A 22,065-nucleotide genomic window follows, 5' to 3' on the forward strand; every position below is an offset into this window, starting at 1 on the left:
TCCTGTAGTGATTGCCAGAACTTTGATGTAAATCTACTATCACGATCGGATATAATGGAAATAGGTATTCCATGCCTTGAAACAATTTCCTTTATGCATAATAGTAATAGTTTCTCCATTCTATCCGTTTCCTTTATAGGCAAGAAATGTGCAGATTTGGTGAGACGATCAACTATTACCCAAATGGTGTCATAACCCCATGCAGTCTTGGGTAACTTCGTGATAAAATCCATGGTAATACCATCTCACTTCCATTCTGGGATTTCTGGTTGTTGAAGTAACCCTGACGGCTTCTGGTGTTCTGCTTTGACTTTGGAACAAGTTAAACATTCCCTGACATATGTTGCAATGTCTGTCTTTAAATTAGGCCACCAATAATGCGTCTTAAGATCTTGATACATCTTTCCAACTCCAGGATGTATCGAGTATCTTGTCTTATGTGCCTCGTTCAATATCAACTTCCTTAATCCACCCAACTTTGGTACCCAAATACGTTTTGCAAAATATAGAATTCCGTCTTCCCGTATAACGAGTTGCTTCTCATACCTCTTCATCATTTCATTTCCTATGTTTTCCTTATTAAGAGCTTCTCGTTGAGCCTCTTTGATTTGTGAGTTGAGATTCATGCAAATTTTTATGTTCATCGCTCGTACTCGAATTGGCTCTCATTCCTTTCTGCTTAGAGCGTCAGCCACTACATTAGCTTTCCCGAGATGATAGCGAATCTCACAATCATAGTCGTTTATCAGCTAGACCCACCAACGTTGCCTCATGTTCAGCTGTTTTTGATCGAAAATATGTTGAAGGCTTTTATGATCGGTAAACACAGTGCATTTAACCCCATATAAGTAGTGTCTCCATATCTTTAATGCAAACACTACTGCTCCCACTTCTAGATCATGCGTCGTATAATTTCACTCATGAATCTTCAATTGTCGGGATGCGTACGCAATAACTTTCTTTCGTTGCATAAGGATGCAACCAAAACCTTGTCGCGAAGCGTCACAATATATCTCAAAATCATCGTTCCCTTCAGGTAACGATAAAATAGGCGCTGTAGTCAACTTCTTCTTCAGTAATTGAAATGCACTCTCCTGCTCAGAAGTCCATTCGTACTTCTTCCCTTTTTGCGTTAACGTTGTTAATGGTTTAGCTATTCGGGAAAAATCTTGAATAAACCTTCTATAATAACCGGCTAAACCCAAAAATTGACGTATTTGTGTTGGTGTCTTAGGAGTCTCCCATTTTTCAATGGCCTCAATTTTAGCTGGATCAACCTGAATTCCTTTGCAACTAACAACGTGACCAAGAAATTGCACTTCTTTCAACCAAAACGCACACTTAGAAAATTTGGCATATAACTGTTCATTTCTTAGCAATTCTAATACCAACCTTAAATGCTGCTCATGCTCTTGCTCATTCTTGGAATAGATGATAATATCGTCAATGAAAACGATAACAAACTTATCTAAATACGGACTACAAACTCTATTCATGAGGTCCATGAATACAGCTGGCCATTCGTCAACCCAAACGGCATGACCAAAAATTCGTAATGACCGTAGCGTGTCCGAAAAGCAGTTTTCGGAATATCTTCTTCTTTGACACGTAGTTGATGATAGCCCGATCTTAGGTCGATTTTCAAGTAAAAACATGATCCTTGCAGTTGATCAAATAAGTCGTCAATTCTCGGTAGTGGATACCGATTCTTGATAGTTAACTTATTTAATTCACGGTAATCTATACACATTCGGAAGGATCCATCTTTCTTCTTGACAAATAAAATCGGAGCTCCCCACAGTGAAGTGCTCGGTCGAATGAAACCACGGTCCAGTAATTCTTGTAACTGGCTTTGTAACTCTTTCATATCAGATGGTGCAAGTCTGTATGGAGCACGAGCCACTGGTGCAGCTCCTGGTACTAGATCTATTTGAAATTCTACAGATCTAAATGGAGGTAATCCCGGCAACTCTTCCGAAAAGACTTCAGGAAAATCTTTTGCTACAGGCACGTTGTTGATGCACTTCTCTTTTTCTTTTGTTTCGACTTTATTAACATGTGCTAGGATAGCATAGCACCCTTTATTCAAGCACTTTTGAGCTTTCAAACAGCTAATGAGTTTTAACTTTGAGTTACCCTTCTCTCCATAAATCATTACTGGCATTTTATCCTTACGAGGAATGCGAATTGCCTTCTTGGCTGTGACGATCGCTCCAAATCCATATGGACGAACACGTCATTCATTGATTTCATTGCGAGGTATTTGACCTCTATATGATACATTTTGTAAACATTGCATTCTTTTGAAAAGGCACACCATAAATGAATATTTAAATCAAAGATTTTCGACATCTGATGATTTCTATATATAGACAATCACCATAAATAATAGTTTACAACAGTATTTCCGTTGACAATGCAGACAAATTAAGATACATGGTGATGATTTGGTGAATGCAACGTCTCCTTGAAAAATATGTCATGTAAGATTCCATGCACATAGCTTGTTTAACATCTAAGCAAACAGCAGAAGACTTCTAGGAAACCTGAGAATAAACATGCTAACAAGTGTCAACACAAAGGTTGGTGAGTTCATAGTTTTAATGTTGCGCATAATCTGTATATAAAGGTGGATCACAAGATTTCAGTTGTTCAATCCAGAAACGTTTATCAAAATATTCTATGAAATTGAGCACCCTGGTAACTAAACTTAACGTATATATAATTTGTACCCTTTGTATAATCATCTTAATAATACACGCAAACCAACGTGTACGCTTCTCAAATAGCATACGTCCGTTAAAAGGCTAGTGCTCTAGCTCGGACGGGGATATCAAGCCCTATGGGTCCATATACTACTACTCGCGCCCACCAGTTCTTATAACTGGCAGTTAACAGTTACCAAAGCTAAGGGATTTTCGGTTCAAACTCAGTGTAGAATTTAGTATGTACTTGTATCCATTGCGTTTTAAAATAAAGTGCATGTATTCTCAGCCCAAAAAGATATTGCAAAAGCAATTAAAAAGGAATCAATGAAACTCACCTTAGCAGCATATAAAGTCGTTCACCAAAATGTGATCGAAACACGGATTACCAAATAACCGTAGATCTCAACCTAGAGAACATATGTTGGTCAATAAATGTCTATCAAGCTAGGTCAGGTCATAGTGTATCACAATCCTAATGCTCGATATCGACATACAAAAGTTATCCAATGTTGTTTCAAAAAGACAATTTTGACAATAGTTCAACAAACGAGACGTACCTTATATAAGGATTCATTTACTCGGTTGGTAATATTTAAAAGTTTACTTTATCAATCTCGTAAACAAGTTTTTTAAATCTTAATTGCAGATTCAAAAGCAATTTCGATTAACGTCAATCATAATTCAGTTGATCATATCTTTTAATCCGTTCATCGAAACTATTCGATATCTAAATGAAAAGTTATTGATTTTTCGCCAGCTTTCCAAAAACATGTATATCATATACCTTTTACCAGTAGTATATGTATTTAATTAGTGATTCATTATAAACTGTTTAACGACGAAATTTAGTATACAAGCATGCATAAACATATATACTCGAGCACTAGACATGGATACACTATTAATTTATAAAAGATAAAATATAAATGCTTACGTATCAATATTGTGATTCAATATTTCAGAAAAGTACGTAGACGCAACGAAGATGATAAACACTAGGTTTGACTTGAGAACAATACCCTTGAACATTATCCATAATGTCCATAGCTATAACCCATAGTTTTCTTATCTCTATCCCGCTCGAAAACCCGTTTTGAAAGTGACACGCCCATAACCTCGTCGTAATATTTTATGTAATAATATTACTAATAATAATAATAATAATAATAATAATAATAATAATAATAATAATAATAATAAGATTAATAATAATATTAATCTTAATAGTAATAATAATAATATATATAAATATAATACGAGAGAGATAGATAAGAGTTGGAGTGCATCAAAAATCAGAAAAACGCTCGAATTTATAGATGTGGCCAGATACAGATTGCCATGCGATCGCATGGGAAGGATTTACAGCTCACAAATTTTTGTCTCGTTGTTTGTCGACATATTATTTAATTATAAATATAATATAATTAATTTATATAATTAATTATATATTATATTAAATTCACGTGCATAGTGGACTTGTAATTTTTGTTCCGATAAGTCATACGTTGTCACTCGACTTATGTCCCGGTTCCGGTTTCTGGAACGCATTTTCGTACGCTTAGAAAAATAATACTTTATGTTTCGTGACACGTACCTTTGTCAAAATATAGCCTTAAATTATCCATAAATTGTACCACTCAAAGTATATCTTAAACTTTCGAGTGTTTTGGTCATTTACTTCTATAAATCATCGTCTCGCTATTTGTTAAAATACATTTTAAAATAGCAATTCACTGTAGCAAATTCAATTTCACTGTAGCAAGTAGTGATTTTCGAAAACACTGTAGCATTTTGGGTACTGTAGCAATTTGAAAATACTGTAGCATACTGGTTCATCTTAAACGCTTTAGTTAACTTATCTGAATATCAATCGAATCAATAAACGAATGTTACTATCGTTTACTAAATAACTTGAAATTATATATATGTATATATCTTTTTAATATACATAAATCAGTTTTTAAATACACATTAGAAGTTATTTATAAATAAATTTTAATAATAAGTATTTCGACTTATCATATATATTCAAATAGATATTTAAACCAATAAGTTTAATGTACGGTATCAAACAATTAATACATTGTTAACTTTTCAAGTTATAGTATATATGTATCTATTTACATATAATTGTTCGCGAATCGTCGAAAACAACCGAAGGGTATTTAAATATATAAAAGTAGTTCAAAAATTTTGAGATTTAGTTTTACAGACTTTGCTTATCGTGTCGGAAATGTTAATCATACAAAGATTAAGTTTAAATTTGGTCAGAAATTTCCGGGTCATCACATTGGCACATACAACTTTAGCTCCTATTTTGGACATCCAGTCCATGCCGACTATTACGTCAAAACTTCCTAATTCTACGGGTATCAAATCAATTTTAAACGTTTTTCCGGCTAAACTTATTTTACAATCACGGCAAATTTTATCGGCTTTAATTAGTTTACCATTAGCTAACTCTATCATGTACTTAGCATCTAGAGGTAATGATGAATAATTCAATTTAGTATAAAAGTCTCTACACACATAACTTCTATTGGCATCAGTATCAAATATAATAGATGCTGATAAGTTATTAATGGTAAACGTACCCGTAACAAGCTCCGGGTCCTCACACGCCTCTCTAGCATTAATAATAAATGCTCTTCCACGTGCAGGTCCGTTATTCTTCTCTGGATTCGAGCACTGGCTCTTAAAATGACCCTGTTTCCCACACCCATAGCAAGTAACAGTGGCTAGGGTAGTTCTATTTGCATTGGGGGCAGGAGTCTTGGTGCCATTTGTATTTGTAACGGGAATCCTACAATCTTCAGCAAGATGATCCCTTCGATTACAATTGTTGCACACCACATTACAATAACCAGAGTGATGTTTATGGTATCTGTTACATAAAAGATTTCGTCCTTTGTAACCTGAGCTTGAACCACTACCCGCACCTTGCGTGATTTCTTATTTGTTGTTGGATTGTTGATGATACCTTCCCACTTTCTTTTGTTTTTTGATGTCTTGACATCGGTGTTCTTATCCAGAATAATTTGGTCCATCAACTCGTTTTCCATGGTGATGGCTTCATGAATAGTCTTGGGTTTCGATGCTGTAACATTTGCCTTGACATTTTTAGGCAAACCATCTTTGTACAGTTCTATCTTCCGTTCTTCGGTTGGTACCAATTCGGGACATAGCAAAGCTAATTCCATGAATCGCTGATTGTAGTTGGTGAGATCAGTACCAACAACTTTCAGGCTTCGTAATTCAGCTTCCAACTTCCTAACCTCATTCCTTGGACAATACTCATTGATTAGCATTGTTTTGAATTCTTCCCATGGAGTATCATAAGCTACATCTCCTCCTACGGCCTTCACATAGTTTTTCCACCACGTGAGTGCACTATCTTGTAAGGTGCACGATGCATACTTGGTCATGTCCTTCTCAATACAACCACTGATTTTAAACACAGACTCAATCTTTTCGATCCACCGGGTTAAACCGACCGGTCCTTTTGTTCCACTGAATGATGAGGGCTTGCAACCTTGAAAAGTTTTGTAGGTGCATCCCACACGAGGATTTGGGTTAACTGCAGCACCTCTTGCAGCCTCAACCCATAACATTCTGTCGTTCACTCGCTGATTGATGAGTTCCTCGATTTCTTGTTCCATCATTCGGTTCAATCGCGCCATATTCTTCAATAAGAATGAAAAAAAATAATTATTCACATGGAATATTATAGATGTAGAGTTTATTTATAGTACATCGTAGCTTATTAATAATATGAACCAGTTATTATTAATAAAGCTTTTTCTTCTTATTAGCATTTTATAATTATATCTAGGGTAGTACCTACCCGTTAAAGTTCATACTTAATAGCTTAGTACGGAAATCAATTACTACCACCCAAATAATACTCAACCATGGACAATTATTGCATTTCACACTTCACTATTTTACATATGCTTATCTTACATCAAACATCAAGCAAACCACACTAGTAATATTATACAAAATGTTATATGATCCCATGGTTTAAAACAACAGCGCATCATTTATCCTATATCCCAAAACGTTTGTGTTCAGGGAATTGCTTAATGCTAATCCTAGCTGTCTCCCTACGTTTTGGTTGAGGGGCCGAAGAACTGGATGCCGGGATAGAACTAATAGGAATAGCGAGAATAGGGGTGGAAGTGTCTGGTGGAGTTGGTGCCACAACATCCTCACTAAACTCGGGATTTGGATTTTCCAATTCAGTAGCCTTTCATTTCTTTCCTTGTTCGAACTTGTCTTTCGTAATTTCCTGTATTTCTTCCTCCTCAGGATCACTTTCCGGTTCCTCTTCAATTGATTCATCCAGAAATTGTGAGTCTTCCCCAAAGGTGTCGTTTTCATCATCGGATAGGTTAATGACTGGAACACTATCTGAGGATTCTAGTTCAGAGTCGCTGAATATGATAACAAGTTCTAAGCCAGACATCTATCACACAACAACTAGCACGTTAGTACCACATAATATTTACATATTAATTTTTAACCAACAAGGATAAGTAATAGTTTTCGAAATAAAACACGATCAAAGTTCAGACTTACTAATGCATCCTAACAAACTCGATAAGACACACTAATGCAAATTTTCTGGTTCTCTAAGACCAACGCTCTGATACCACCTGTAGTGTCCCGTTCATATCGATTATAAACATCACGTACTTATTGGTGTCATTGCGAGGTATTAACCTCTATATGTGACATTTGTCAAAATCTGCATACGTTTTTATAATACAAACCATAACCTTTATTATAAACAAAGGTTCAAACAACATAGTAATGATTACCGTTTAGCGATAATCTTAGTTTTACAAACTTTACATTTGATAATAACAATACGATTTCCAGCATATTTCACATTACAAATCTTCCGATATGCAGTTTTATTTTTGACACAAATATGCATACTCCAAATCCTGCTTAAATTCGGCATAATGCAGCGGAAGCTTTTAATTATCACCTGAGAATAAACATGCTTAAAACGTCAACATAAAGTTGGAGAGATATAGGTTTAATGCTAGCAGCATTATAAATATAGACCACAAGATTTAATATAAATAAACGTTTTAATAAAAATATTCTAAGTGATTGAGCACTTGATAACCATACTTAACATTTAATCAACGTCGCATATTCCCTTTATTATGAAATCTCACTACACCGTACCAAGTTTAGTCACCGAAACAAAGTACTGTGCAACCGTTGAATACTGGTCGTCCAGTCCGGTTGGGGTTGTCAGGCCCGATAGATCTATCAACAGGATTCGCGTTTACAATACCGCATGTAAATAGTAGTTACCAAGTTACAGGGAAGTATGCCAGTGGTACAACTCAACGTAAAATATATATTTTTAATCACTTGTGTCCATAACGTAAATCATAAAATGCATGTATTCTCATCCCGAAATATTTAGAGTTTAAAAAAATGAGACTATACACTCACTTTTTCCCTGAAGATATTTAACACAACTTGGTCTCCGATAGATATCACGAACCTAACCATATATATATAATATATCAACATATTTTCTTTTCAAATAATCGTTACATATATATACTTATAATACTTTTAATATCTATTAGTCCGTAGTTAGCAGTCCGATGTTAGTGGTCCAAAATTAGTTGCTCAATAAAATAAATAAAGACCCCATCGTGTTCGTATTGATTGGAATTATTCTCGACCCATGGTACCGTGTTGTCAAATGACGTGTTGCGCACATAAAGTACCGTGTTGTCAAATGACGTGTTGCGTACAATCATGAGGTCTTATAATTAATCTTCTCGTATTGTTTACGGGTGGTCCTGAAATATGTAAAATTAAATCATGAGTAAATATATATAAAATATCATGTTAATTAGCCACGATATGATTAGTTTGGTTTTAGTCAAAATATTTTCGTAGCTAAACTAGCTTCGGATACCCGATTTTGTTTTAGTCGTAGTTTCTTCAATACAACTCCGTTTTTGTTGATTCAACTTGCCACTTTCTTGGATCGAGTCATTATTTATGAATATGAACTGTAAATACCTTGGTTTACATTCGAAATCACATGTTATAGGTCAAACTTGGGTGAATCTTATGAAAGTGATCATTTCCATCATAAAAACAACATCTAAATGATCATTTTTAAAAATACTTACACTTTGAGTTAAACCTTGAGATTTTTATATGTTAACATATTCATAAGAAATATCATTTTTCCAGAATATAAACTTCCAATTCAAAATTTAAGATGGTTTTTAATTATCCAACCCAAAACAGCCCCCGGTTGCACCCCGACGACGTAGATTCAGTTTTAAGGTGTTCTTTGTTAAATCAAGTTATATCTTATTAAGTTAGCATATCATTATGTTATATTACAGGTCTTGAAGTGTTGTAAAAGTAAAGTTATAAGGATCTATTTAGTTTGCAAACAAGTTTGAAATCATTCAAACTATGTTCTTGTTGTTATAATTTATAACTCAAAATAAGATAGCTATATAAATATGAATCGAATAAGATTATGAATAAGGTTACTACCTCAAATTACTTGGATAAAGCTACTGGAAAGGAAGTATAACTCTTGATCCTAAAGAGTGGTGAAGTTGGATTGAAAGATTGGAAGTAAACTTAGAATATAGACTTGAAATGAAAGTAGTATCTTGTAGTGTTCTTGTTTGATCTTAATATGATGGTTATTAAGGTGATTCTTGAGAGAGTTTTTGCTGGATTTCTTAGAGGTGAATGAAGCTTACAAGTAGGTGTTTTTAGCTAGAGAAAATGTGTAGTAAAAATGAAAATGGAATGGAGTATAAATGGTGGTGAAATGATGTATAAGTTTGTAATATTGTGTAAAAGTCTTGTAATATGCCAAATTGATTAATCATGCATGCTAAGATCCAAAATTTGCTGACTCGTGGCTGCTAATAAAGTGATTGTGATGTGTATATACGAATAGTAAATACGTATAGAAGCTGGGTATGATACGGGTACATATACCCTAGATATACTTGTAGAAATCATGAGGAAACGGAACGAGAATTCAAATATAACTATCTTTTGTGAATATTCTTATATTGTTTTATGTATTTAAGCCCTTTAAAAATGATTAAATACGTATTTATACGATACGTGTATAAGCATTATAGGTTATAGGTATATATGTCAAAGAACGTTACGTATAGTTACCGTTTTGAAAACTTAAGTTAGTAGTCTCAAAGTATACTTATAACTCATTGTTATTAGTACACAATGAGATGTTAAACCATCCTTAGATTATGTTAAATATGTATAAATACGTATATGTACACAATCGTATAATTATTGTATGTTATATAGTTCGTGATATCATCGATCAAATTGGACGGTCAAACGTTGTGTAAAACTCTTTTCAAAAACACAAGACTCAACAATTTGGATTGCTTATCATGTTGGTAATGTTTAATTTATGTAAATATTAATCTTATATGTATAAAATGATCGGAAAAATCCGGGTCGTTACAATATAAGTAGTGCCTCCAAGTCTTTAATGCAAAAACAACAGCACCCAATTCCAAATCATGAGTCGTATAATTTTGCTAGTGAATCTTCAATTGTCTGGACGCATAGGCAATCACCTTCGTTCGTTGCATTAATACACAACTGAGGCTTTGCTTTGAGGCGTCACAATATATCACAAAATCATCATTCCCTTCAGGCAATGACAATATAGGTGCCGTAGTTAGCTTTTTCTTCAACAACTGAAACGCTTTCTCTTGTTCATCCTTCCATTCAAATTTCTTCCCTTTATGCGTTAATGCAGTCAAGGGTTTTGCTATTTTGGAAAAATCTTGGATGAATCTTCTGTAGTAACCAGCCAATCCTAAAAATTAGCGTATCTGCGTAGGAGTTTTCGGTGTTTCCCACTTCTCAACGGTTTCAATCTTTGCCGGATCAACTTGAATACCTTCTTTGCTCACTATATGACCGAGGAATTGAACTTCTTTAAACCAAAATGCACACTTTGAAATTTTAGCGTACAATTTTTCCTTCCTCAACAATTCTAGCACTTTTCTCAAATGTTCTTCGTGCTCTTGATCATTCTTTGAGTAAATAAGTATGTCATCAATGAAAACAATGACTAACTTGTCAAGATATGGTCCACACACTCGGTTCATGAGGTCCATGAACACAGCTGGTGCGTTAGTCAATCCAAACGGCATAACCATAAACTTATAATGACCGTAACGAGTTCTAAAAGCAGTCTTCTGAATATCATCCTCCTTCACCCGCATTTGATGATACCCGGAATGTAAATCAATCTTTGAATAAACCGACGAACCCTATAGTTGATCAAATAAGTCGTCGATTCTCGGTAGTGGATACCAGTTCTTGATGGTAACTTTGTTCAGCTCTCGGTAGTCGATACATAACCTGAATGTACCATCCTTCTTTTTGACAAACAAAACAGGAGCTCCCCATGGTGATGTGCTTGGTCGAATGAAACCACGCTCTAAAAGTTCTTGTAATTGACTTTGGAGTTCCTTCATTTCACTGGATGCGAGTCTGTATGAAGCACGAGCTATTGGTGCAGCTCCTGGTACAAGATCTATTTGAAATTCAACAGATCGGTGTGGAGGTAGTCCCGGTAATTCTTTCGGAAATACATCGGGAAATTCTTTTACAATGGGAACATCATTGATGTTCTTTTCTTCAATTTGTACTTTCTCGACGTGTGCTAGAACGGCATAGCAACCTTTTCTAATTAATTTTTGTGCCTTTAAATAAATAATAAGATTTAGCTTCGCGTTGCTCTTTTCTCCGTACACCATTAAGGGTTTCTCTTTTTCTCGTACAATGCGAATTGCATTTTTGTAACAGACGATCTCTGCTATCACCTCTTTCAACCAGTCAATGCCAATTATCACATCAAAACTCCCAACTCTACTGGTATCAAATCAATCTTAAACGTTTTGCTAACCAGTTTAATTTCTCGATTCTGGCATATTTTATCTGCTGTAATTAATTTACCGTTTGCTAATTCGAGTAAAAACTTATTCTCCAATAGCGTTAATGGGTAACTTAATTTAGCACAAAAATCTCTGCTCATATAGCTTCTATCCGCACCCGAATCAAATAAAACATAAGCAGGTTTATCGTCAATAAGAAACGTACCCGTAACAAGCTCCGGGTGAAATGTCCCATTCTTATTGATTAAAAACGTTCCATATTAATTGATTTCGTTGCGAGGTTTTGACCTCTATATGAGACGTTTTTCAAAGACTGCATTCATTTTAAAACAAACCATAACCTTTATTTCATCAATAAAGGTTTAAAAAGCTTTACGTAGATTATCAAATAATGATAATCTAAAATATCCTGTTTACACACGACCATTACATAATGGTTTACAATACAAATATGTTACAACAAAATAAGTTTCTTGAATGCAGTTTTTACACAATATCATACAAGCATGGACTCCAAATCTCGTCCTTATTTAAGTATGCGACAGCGGAAGCTCTTAATAATCACCTGAGAATAAACATGCTTAAAACGTCAACAAAAATGTTGGTGAGTTATAGGTTTAACCTATATATATCAAATCATAATAATAGACCACAAGATTTCATATTTCAATACACATCCCATACATAGAGATAAAAATCATTCATATGGTGAACACCTGGTAACCGACATTAACAAGATGCATATATAAGAATATCCCCATCATTCCGGGACACCCTTCGGATATGATATAAATTTCGAAGTACTAAAGCATCCGGTACTTTGGATGGGGTTTGTTAGGCCCAATAGATCTATCTTTAGGATTCGCGTCAATTAGGGTGTCTGTTCCCTAATTCTTAGATTACCAGACTTAATAAAAAGGGGCATATTCGATTTCGATAATTCAACCATAGAATGTAGTTTCACGTACTTGTGTCTATTTTGTAAATCATTTATAAAACCTGCATGTATTCTCATCCCAAAAATATTAGATTTTAAAAGTGGGACTATAACTCACTTTCACAGATTTTTACTTCGTCGAGAAGTAAGACTTGGCCACTGTTGATTCACGAACCTATAACAATATATACATATATATTAAAGTATGTTCAAAATATATTTACAACACTTTTAATATATTTTGATGTTTTAAGTTTATTAAGTCAGCTGTCCTCGTTAGTAACCTACAACTAGTTATCCACAGTTAGATGTACAGAAATAAATCGATAAATATTATCTTGAATCAATCCACGACCCAGTGTATACGTATCTCAGTATTGATCACAACTCAAACTATATATATTTTGGAATCAACCTCAACCCTGTATAGCTAACTCCAACATTCACATATAGAGTGTCTATGGTTGTTCCGAAATATATATAGATGTGTCGACATGATAGGTCGAAACATTGTATACGTGTCTATGGTATCTCAAGATTACATAATATACAATACAAGTTGATTAAGTTATGGTTGGAATAGATTTGTTACCAATTTTCACGTAGCTAAAATGAGAAAAATTATCCAATCTTGTTTTACCCATAACTTCTTCATTTTAAATCCGTTTTGAGTGAATCAAATTGCTATGGTTTCATATTGAACTCTATTTTATGAATCTAAACAGAAAAAGTATAGGTTTATAGTCTTAAAAATAAGTTACAAGTCGTTTTTGTAAAGGTAGTCATTTCAGTCGAAAGAACGACGTCTAGATGACCATTTTAGAAAACATACTTCCACTTTGAGTTTAACCATAATTTTTGGATATAGTTTCATGTTCATAATAAAAATCATTTTCTCAGAATAACAACTTTTAAATCAAAGTTTATCATAGTTTTTAATTAACTAACCCAAAACAGCCCGCGGTGTTACTACGACGGCGTAAATCCAGTTTTACGGTGTTTTTCGTATTTCCAGGTTTTAAATCATTAAGTTAGCATATCATATAGATATAGAACATGTGTGTAGTTAATTTTAAAAGTCAAGTTAGAAGGATTAACTTTTGTTTGCGAACAAGTTTAGAATTAACTAAACTATGTTCTAGTGATTACGAGTTTAAACCTTCGAATAAGATAGTTTTATATATATAAATCGAATGATGTTATGAACATCATTACTACCTCAAGTTTAGTAGGTAAACCTACTGGAAGTGACAAGAAATGATCTAGCTTCAAAGGATCTTGGATGGCTTGAAAGTTCTTGAAGTAGGATCATGACACAAAAACAAGTTCAAGTAAGATTTTTACTCGAATTAAGATAGTTTATAGTTATAGAAATTGAATCAAAGTTTGAATATGAATATTACCTTGAATAAGAAAGATAACCTACTGTATATAACAAAGGTTTCTTGATCTTAGATGATTACTTGGAATGGATTAGAAAGCTTGGAAGTAAATTAGTAAACTTGAAGGGATTTTTGAAGTGTTCTTGAAGTGTTCTTCCTATGATGATTATAGCTTGATTCTTGAAGTGATTTTTGATGAAGATGATGATTAACTACTGGAAAAATACGTTCATAATAGTGTGTGTGTGTATTGAGAGAGAATTAGAAAGAGAATTGGAAGTGAAATGGAGTGAATGATGAGTGGTAATTGGTGAGTGGTGAGTGGGGTTAAAAGGAGTTCTAGTTAGTTGACTAGCTCATGGTAGAAGTTAAAATTGATTAGTCATACATGAAATAATCAAGAGTGGAATCCCATGCTAGTTCCTATTGGTATATACCCATAGTAAGTACGTTTTGAAGCTGTGTATAATACGGGTAAGAATACGACTAGAATTCTTGATGAAAGAAAAGAATGAGAAAGTAACTGTAACCATTTTTGTTAAGTATGAGTGTTTTGATATATGTCTTGAAGTCTTCCAAAAGTATTTTAATACATCTATATACACTACATGTATATACATTTTAACTGAGTCGTTAAGTCATCGTTAGTCGTTACATGTAAGTGTTGTTTTGAAACCTTTAAGTTAACGATCTCAATTAATGTTGTTAACCCATTGTTTATTATATCTAATGAGATGTTAAATTATTATATTATCATGATATTATGATATATTAATATATCTTAATATGATATATATACATTTAAATGTCGTTACAACGATAATCGTTACATATATGTCTCGTTTCGAAATCCTTAAGTTAGTAGTCTTGTTTATATGTATATAACTCATTGTTAATATACTTATGGAGATACTTACTTATCATAATCTCATGTTAACCATATGTATATCCATATATATATCGTCATGTCGTTTTTACAAGTTTTAACGTTCGTGAATCGCCGGTCAACTTGGGTGGTCAATTGTCTATATGAAACATATTTCAATTAATCAAGTCTTAACAAGTTTGATTGCTTAACATGTTGGAAACATTTAATCATGTAAATATCAATCTCAATTAATATATATAAACATGGAAAAGTTCGGGTCACTACAGTACCTACCCGTTAAATAAATTTCGTCCCGAAATTTTAAGCTGTTGAAGGTGTTGACGAATCTTCTGGAAATAGATGCGGGTATTTCTTCTTCATCTGATCTTCACACTCCCAGGTGAACTCGGGTCCTCTACGAGCATTCCATCGAACCTTAACAATTGGTATCTTGTTTTGTTTAAGTCTTTTAACCTCACGATCCATTATTTCGACGGGTTCTTCGATGAATTGGAGTTTTTCGTTGATTTGGATTTCATCTAACGGAAAAGTGAGATCTTCTTTAGTAAAATATTTCTTCAAATTCGAGACGTGGAAAGTGTTATGTACAGCCGCGAGTTGTTGAGGTAACTCTAGTCGGTAAGCTACTGGTCCGACACGATCAATAATCTTGAATGGTCCAATATACCTTGGATTTAATTTCCCTCGTTTACTAAATCGAACAACGCCTTTCCAAGGTGCTACTTTAAGCATGACCATCTCTCCAATTTCAAATTCTATATCTTTTCTTTTAATGTCAGCGTAGCTCTTTTGTCGACTTTGGGCGGTTTTCAACCGTTGTTGAATTTGGATGATCTTCTCGGTAGTTTCTTGTATAATCTCCGGACCCGTAATCTGTCTATCCCCCACTTCACTCCAACAAATCGGAGACCTGCACTTTCTACCATAAAGTGCTTCAAACGGCGCCATCTCAATGCTTGAATGGTAGCTGTTGTTGTAGGAAAATTCTGCTAATGGTAGATGTCGATCCCAACTGTTTCCGAAATCAATAACACATGCTCGTAGCATGTCTTCAAGTGTTTGTATCGTCCTTTCGCTCTGCCCATCAGTTTGTGGATGATAGGCAGTACTCATGTCTAGACGAGTTCCTAATGCTTGCTGTAATGTCTGCCAGAATCTTGAAATAAATCTGCCATCCCTATCAGAGATAATAGAGATTGGTATTCCATGTCTGGAGATGACTTCCTTCAAATACAGTCGTGCTAACTTCTCCATCTTGTCATCTTCTCTTATTGGCAGGAAGTGTGCTGATTTGGTGAGACGATCAACTATTACCCAAATAGTATCAAAACCACTTGCAGTCCTTGGCAATTTAGTGATGAAATCCATGGTAATGTTTTCCCATTTCCATTCCGGGATTTCGGGTTGTTGAAGTAGACCTGATGCTTTCTGATGCTCAGCTTTGACCTTAGAACACGTCAAACATTCTCCTACGTATTTAGCAACATCGGCTTTCATACCCGGCCACCAAAAATGTTTCTTGAGATCCTTGTACATCTTCCCCGTTCCAGGATGTATTGAGTATCTGGTTTTATGAGCTTCTCTAAGTACCATTTCTCTCATATCTCCAAATTTTGGTACCCAAATCCTTTCAGCCCTATACCGGGTTCCGTCTTCCCGAATATTAAGATGCTTCTCCGATCCTTTGGGTATTTCATCCTTTAAATTTCCCTCTTTTAAAACTCCTTGTTGCGCCTCCTTTATTTGAGTAGTAAGGTTATTATGAATCATTATATTCATAGATTTTACTCGAATGGGTTCTCTGTCCTTCCTGCTCAAGGCATCGGCTACCACATTTGCCTTCCCCGGGTGGTAACGAATCTCAAAGTCGTAATCATTCAATAATTCAATCCACCTACGCTGCCTCATATTCAGTTGTTTCTGATTAAATATGTGTTGAAGACTTTTGTGGTCGGTATATATAATACTTTTGACCCCATATAAGTAGTGCCTCCAAGTCTTTAATGCAAAAACAACCGCGCCTAATTCCAAATCATGCGTCGTATAATTTTGTTCGTGAATCTTCAATTGTCTAGACGCATAAGCAATCACCTTCGTTCGTTGCATTAATACACAACCGAGACCTTGCTTTGATGCGTCACAATAAATCACAAAATCATCATTCCCTTCAGGCAATGACAATATAGGTGCCGTAGTTAACTTTTTCTTCAATAACTGAAACGCTTTCTCTTGTTCATCATTCCATTCAAATTTCTTCCCTTTATGCGTTAATGCAGTCAAGGGTTTTGCTATTCTGAAAAAGTCTTGGATGAACCTTCTGTAGTAACCAGCTAGTCCTAAAAACTGGCGTATGTGTTTCGGAGTTTTCGGGGTTTCCCACTTTTCAACAGTTTCTATCTTTGCCGGATCCACCTTAATACCTTCTTTGTTCACTATGTGACCGAGGAATTGAACTTCTTCCAACCAAAATGCACACTTTGAAAACTTAGCGTACAATTCTTCCTTTCTCAATACTTCTAACACCTTTCTCAAATGTTCACCGTGTTCTTGGTCATTCTTTGAGTAAATAAGTATGTCATCAATGAAAACAATGACAAACTTGTCAAGGTATGGTCCACACACTTGGTTTATAAGGTCCATGAACACAGCTGGTGCATTAGTTAAACCAAACGGCATGACCATAAACTCGTAATGACCGTAACGTGTTCTGAAAGCAGTCTTTGGAATATCATCTTCTTTCACCCGCATTTGATGATACCCGGAACGTAAGTCAATCTTTGAATAAACAGACGAGCCTTGTAGTTTATCAAATAAGTCATCGATTCTCGGTAGTGGGTAGCGGTTCATGATGGTAAGTTTGTTTAACTCTCGGTAGTTGATACACAACCTGAATGTACCATCTTTCTTCTTGACAAACAAAACAGGAGCTCCCCACGGTGATGTGCTTGGTCGAATGAAACCACGCTCTAAAAGTTCTTGTAATTGGCTTTGCAGTTCTTTCATCTCGCTGGGTGCGAGTCTGTAAGGAGCACGAGCTATTGGTGTAGCTCCTGGTACAAGATCTATTTGAAATTCAACGGATCGATGTGGGGGTAATCCCGGTAATTCTTTCGGAAATACATCGGAAAATTCTTTTGCAATGGGAACATCATTGATGCTCTTTTCTTCAGTTTGTACTTTCTCGATGTGTGCTAGAATAGCATAGCAACCTTTTCTTATTAGTTTTTGTGCCTTCAAATTACTAATAAGATGTAGCTTCGTGTTGCCCTTTTCTCCGTACACCATTAAGGGTTTTCCTTTTTCTCGTATAATGCGAATTGCATTTTTGTAACAAACGATCTCTGCTTTCACTTCTTTCAACCAGTCCATACCGATTATCACATCAAAACTCCCTAACTCTACTGGTATCAAGTCAATCTTAAATGTTTCGCTAACCAGTTTAATTTCTCGATTCCGACATATATTATCTGCTGAAATTAATTTACCATTTGCTAATTCGAGTAAAAATTTACTATCGAAAGGCGTCAATGGACAACTTAATTTAGCACAAAAATCTCTACTCATATAGCTTCTATCCGCACCCAAATCAAATAAAACGTAAGCAGATTTATTGTCAATAAGAAACGTATCCGTAACAAGCTCCGGGTCTTCCTGTGCCTCTGCCGCATTAATATTGAAAACTCTTTCGCGGCCTTGTCCATTCGTGTTCTCCTGGTTCGGGCAATTTCTAATAATGTAGCCCGGTTTTCCACATTTATAACAAACTACATTGGCATAACTTGCTCCGACACTACTTGCTCCACCATTACTCGTTCCGACACCATTTGTTCCTTTCGTTCTATTAACCCCTGGTCTGTAGACCTCACACTTCGACGCGCTATGACCATTTCTTTTACACTTGTTGCAAAATTTGGTGCAGAACCCCGAGTGATACTTTTCACACCTTTGGCATAGCTGCTTCTGATTGTTGTTGTTGTTGCGGTTATTATTGTTGTTGGGATGATTGTTGTAGTTGTTGTTGTTGTTGTTGTTGTTGTTGTTGTTGTTGTTGTTGTTGTTGTTGTTGTTGTTGTTGTTGTTGTTGTTGTTGTTGTTGTTGTTGGGCCGTTTGTTGTAGTTGCGATTGATGTTGCGAATGTTGGGATAATTGTTGCGATTATTGTTGTAATTGCTGTTGTTGTTGTATTGGTGATTCTTATCACCGTTTTCCTCCCACTTTCTTTTGACTTGCTTCACATTGGCCTCTTCAGCAGTCTGTTCTTTAATTCTTTCTTCAATTTGGTTCACTAGTTTGTGAGCCATTCTACATGCCTGTTGTATGGAGGCGGGCTCGTGTGAACTTATATCTTCTTGGATTCTTTCCGGTAATCCTTTCACAAACGCCTCGATCTTCTCTTCCTCATCTTCGAATGCTCCCGGACACAATAGGCACAATTCTGTGAATCGTCTTTCGTACGTGGTAATATCAAATCCTTGGGTTCGTAACCCTCTAAGTTCTGTCTTGAGCTTATTGACCTCGATTCTGGGACGGTACTTCTCGTTCATCAAGGGCTTGAATGCTGACCACGGTAGTGCGTACGCATCGTCTTGTCCCACTTGCTCTAGATAGGTATTCCACCATGTTAACGCAGAACCTGTGAAGGTATGCGTAGCGTACTTTACTTTGTCCTCTTCAGTACACTTACTTATGGCAAACACCGATTCGACCTTCTCGGTCCACCGTTTCAATCCGATCGGTCCTTCGGTTCCATCAAATTCCAAAGGTTTGCAGGCAGTGAATTCTTTGTAGGTGCATCCTACACGATTTCCTGTACTGCTAGATCCAAGGTTATTGTTGGTATGTAGCGCAGCCTGTACTGCGGCTATGTTTGAAGCTAGAAAAGTACGGAATTCCTCTTCATTCATATTCACGGTGTGTCGAGTAGTCGGTGCCATTTCCTTCAAAATAGTCAAATGGAACAAGTTAATCATACAGAATATTAAGAGTAGTTAATAGTATTTCGTAGCATAATATGAACTCATTTATAAAAGCTTTTTCTTCATATTAGCGTTTTATAAGTTTAAATTCGGGTAGTACCTACCCGTTAAGTTCATACTTAGTAGCTAATATACAATTCAACTACTACAATTCTATATGAAAAACTGATTATAATAATATTTCGCGTTCAAACTTTTACACAATATTTTACAACTTACAATACCGCTTATTTTACATATAGCATGAAATATAGCACACAATAAATTTGATACAAGATGGTTGTGAAGATAATTCTAGCTAGTACACAAGTCGTTCAGCAAAGGCAATAAAGTCACGTAAATCATACGTCCAGAAACAAGTCATGCATTCTGGTTTTACTAGGATTACTTCCCATCCTTGGTCTTGTGGAACATAACCGTTATGGCCGTTGATAAGACAGCGTGTTGTAACGTCGTCAAAGGGACGAGGGTTACGTAATGTCCAACAGTCCTGTAACAATCTAAAAACCTCATTTCTTACCCTAATTACCGACTCCGTCACTTGTGGGAACGTTTTGTTTAATAGTTGTAGCCCGATGTTCTTGTTCTCACTTTGGTGAGAAGCGAACATTACTAATCCGTAAGCATAACATGCTTCTTTATGTTGCATGTTAGCCGCTTTTTCTAAATCACGAAGTCCAATATTCGGATATATTGAGTCAAAATAATTTCTTAACCCATTGTGTAAAATAGCATTTGGGTTCCCCGCAATATATGCGTCAAAGTAAACACATCGTAACTTATGGATTTCCCAATGTGATATCCCCCATCTTTCGAACGAAAGCCTTTTATAAACCAAGGCATTCTTGGAACGTTCTTCGAATGTCTTACAAACTGATCTCGCCTTAAATAGTTGTGCCGAAGAATTCTGACCGACTCTAGACAAGATTTCATCAATCATGTCTCCGGGTAGGTCTCTTAAAATATTGGGTTGTCTATCCATTTTGTGTTTTTATACTGTAAAATAGACAAGAGTTAGATTCATAAAAAAAAATACTTATTAATACAAGCAATTTTTTACATATATCATAAAGCATAAGCACACTATATTACATATATTACACCACACGAATACAACTATCTTATTCCGACTCGCTTGTTTCTTCTTCTTCGGTTTTGGTTCGTTTTGCCAAGTTTCTAGGGATATATGATGTTCCCCTAATATGAGCCGTCGTTTTCTACATTGGTTTATAAAAACCTGGTGGTTTAGAGGTTCCCAGGTCATTGTTACAACTTAAGGACTTCGGGGGTTGACGATACATATAAAGTTCATCGGGGTTGGAATTAGATTTCTCTATTTTTATGCCCTTTCCCTTATTATTTTCTTTTGCCTTTTTAAATTCAGTTGGGGTAATTTCTATAACATCATCGGAATTCTCGTCAGAATCCGATTCATCGGAGAATTGGTAATCCTCCCAATATTTTGCTTCCTTAGCGAAAACACCATTGACCATAATTAACCTTGGTCGGTTGGTTGAGGATTTTCTTTTACTTAACCGTTTTATTATTTCCCCCACCGGTTCTATTTCTTCATCCGGTTCCGATTCTTCTTCCGGTTCCGATTCTTCTTCTGGTTCCGACTCTTCTTCCGGTTCCTCTTCGGGAACTTGTGAATCAGTCCACGAATCATTCCAATTTACATTTGACTCTTCATTATTATTAGGTGAGTCAATGGGACTTGTTCTAGAGGTAGACATCTATCACATAATATCAAACGCGTTAAGAGATTAATATATCACATAATATTCACATGTTAAAAATATATAGTTTCCAACGAAATTTGTTAAGCAATCATTTTTCAAGTAAACACGGTCGAAGTCCAGACTCACTAATGCATCCTAACAAACTCGATAAGACACACTAATGAAAAATTTTGGTTCTCTAAGACCAACGCTCGGATACCAACTGAAATGTCCCGTTCTTATTGATTAAAAACGTTCCATATTAATTGATTTCGTTGCGAGGTTTTGACCTCTATATGAGACGTTTTTCAAAGACTGCATTCATTTTAAAACAAACCATAACCTTTATTTCATCAATAAAGGTTTAAAAAGCTTTACGTAGATTATCAAATAATGATAATCTAAAATATCCTGTTTACACACGACCATTACATAATGGTTTACAATACAAATATGTTACAACAAAATAAGTTTCTTGAATGCAGTTT

This window comes from Rutidosis leptorrhynchoides, chromosome 6 (genome assembly GCF_046630445.1).
Source record: "Rutidosis leptorrhynchoides isolate AG116_Rl617_1_P2 chromosome 6, CSIRO_AGI_Rlap_v1, whole genome shotgun sequence".
Classification (NCBI taxonomy): Eukaryota; Viridiplantae; Streptophyta; class Magnoliopsida; order Asterales; family Asteraceae; genus Rutidosis; species Rutidosis leptorrhynchoides.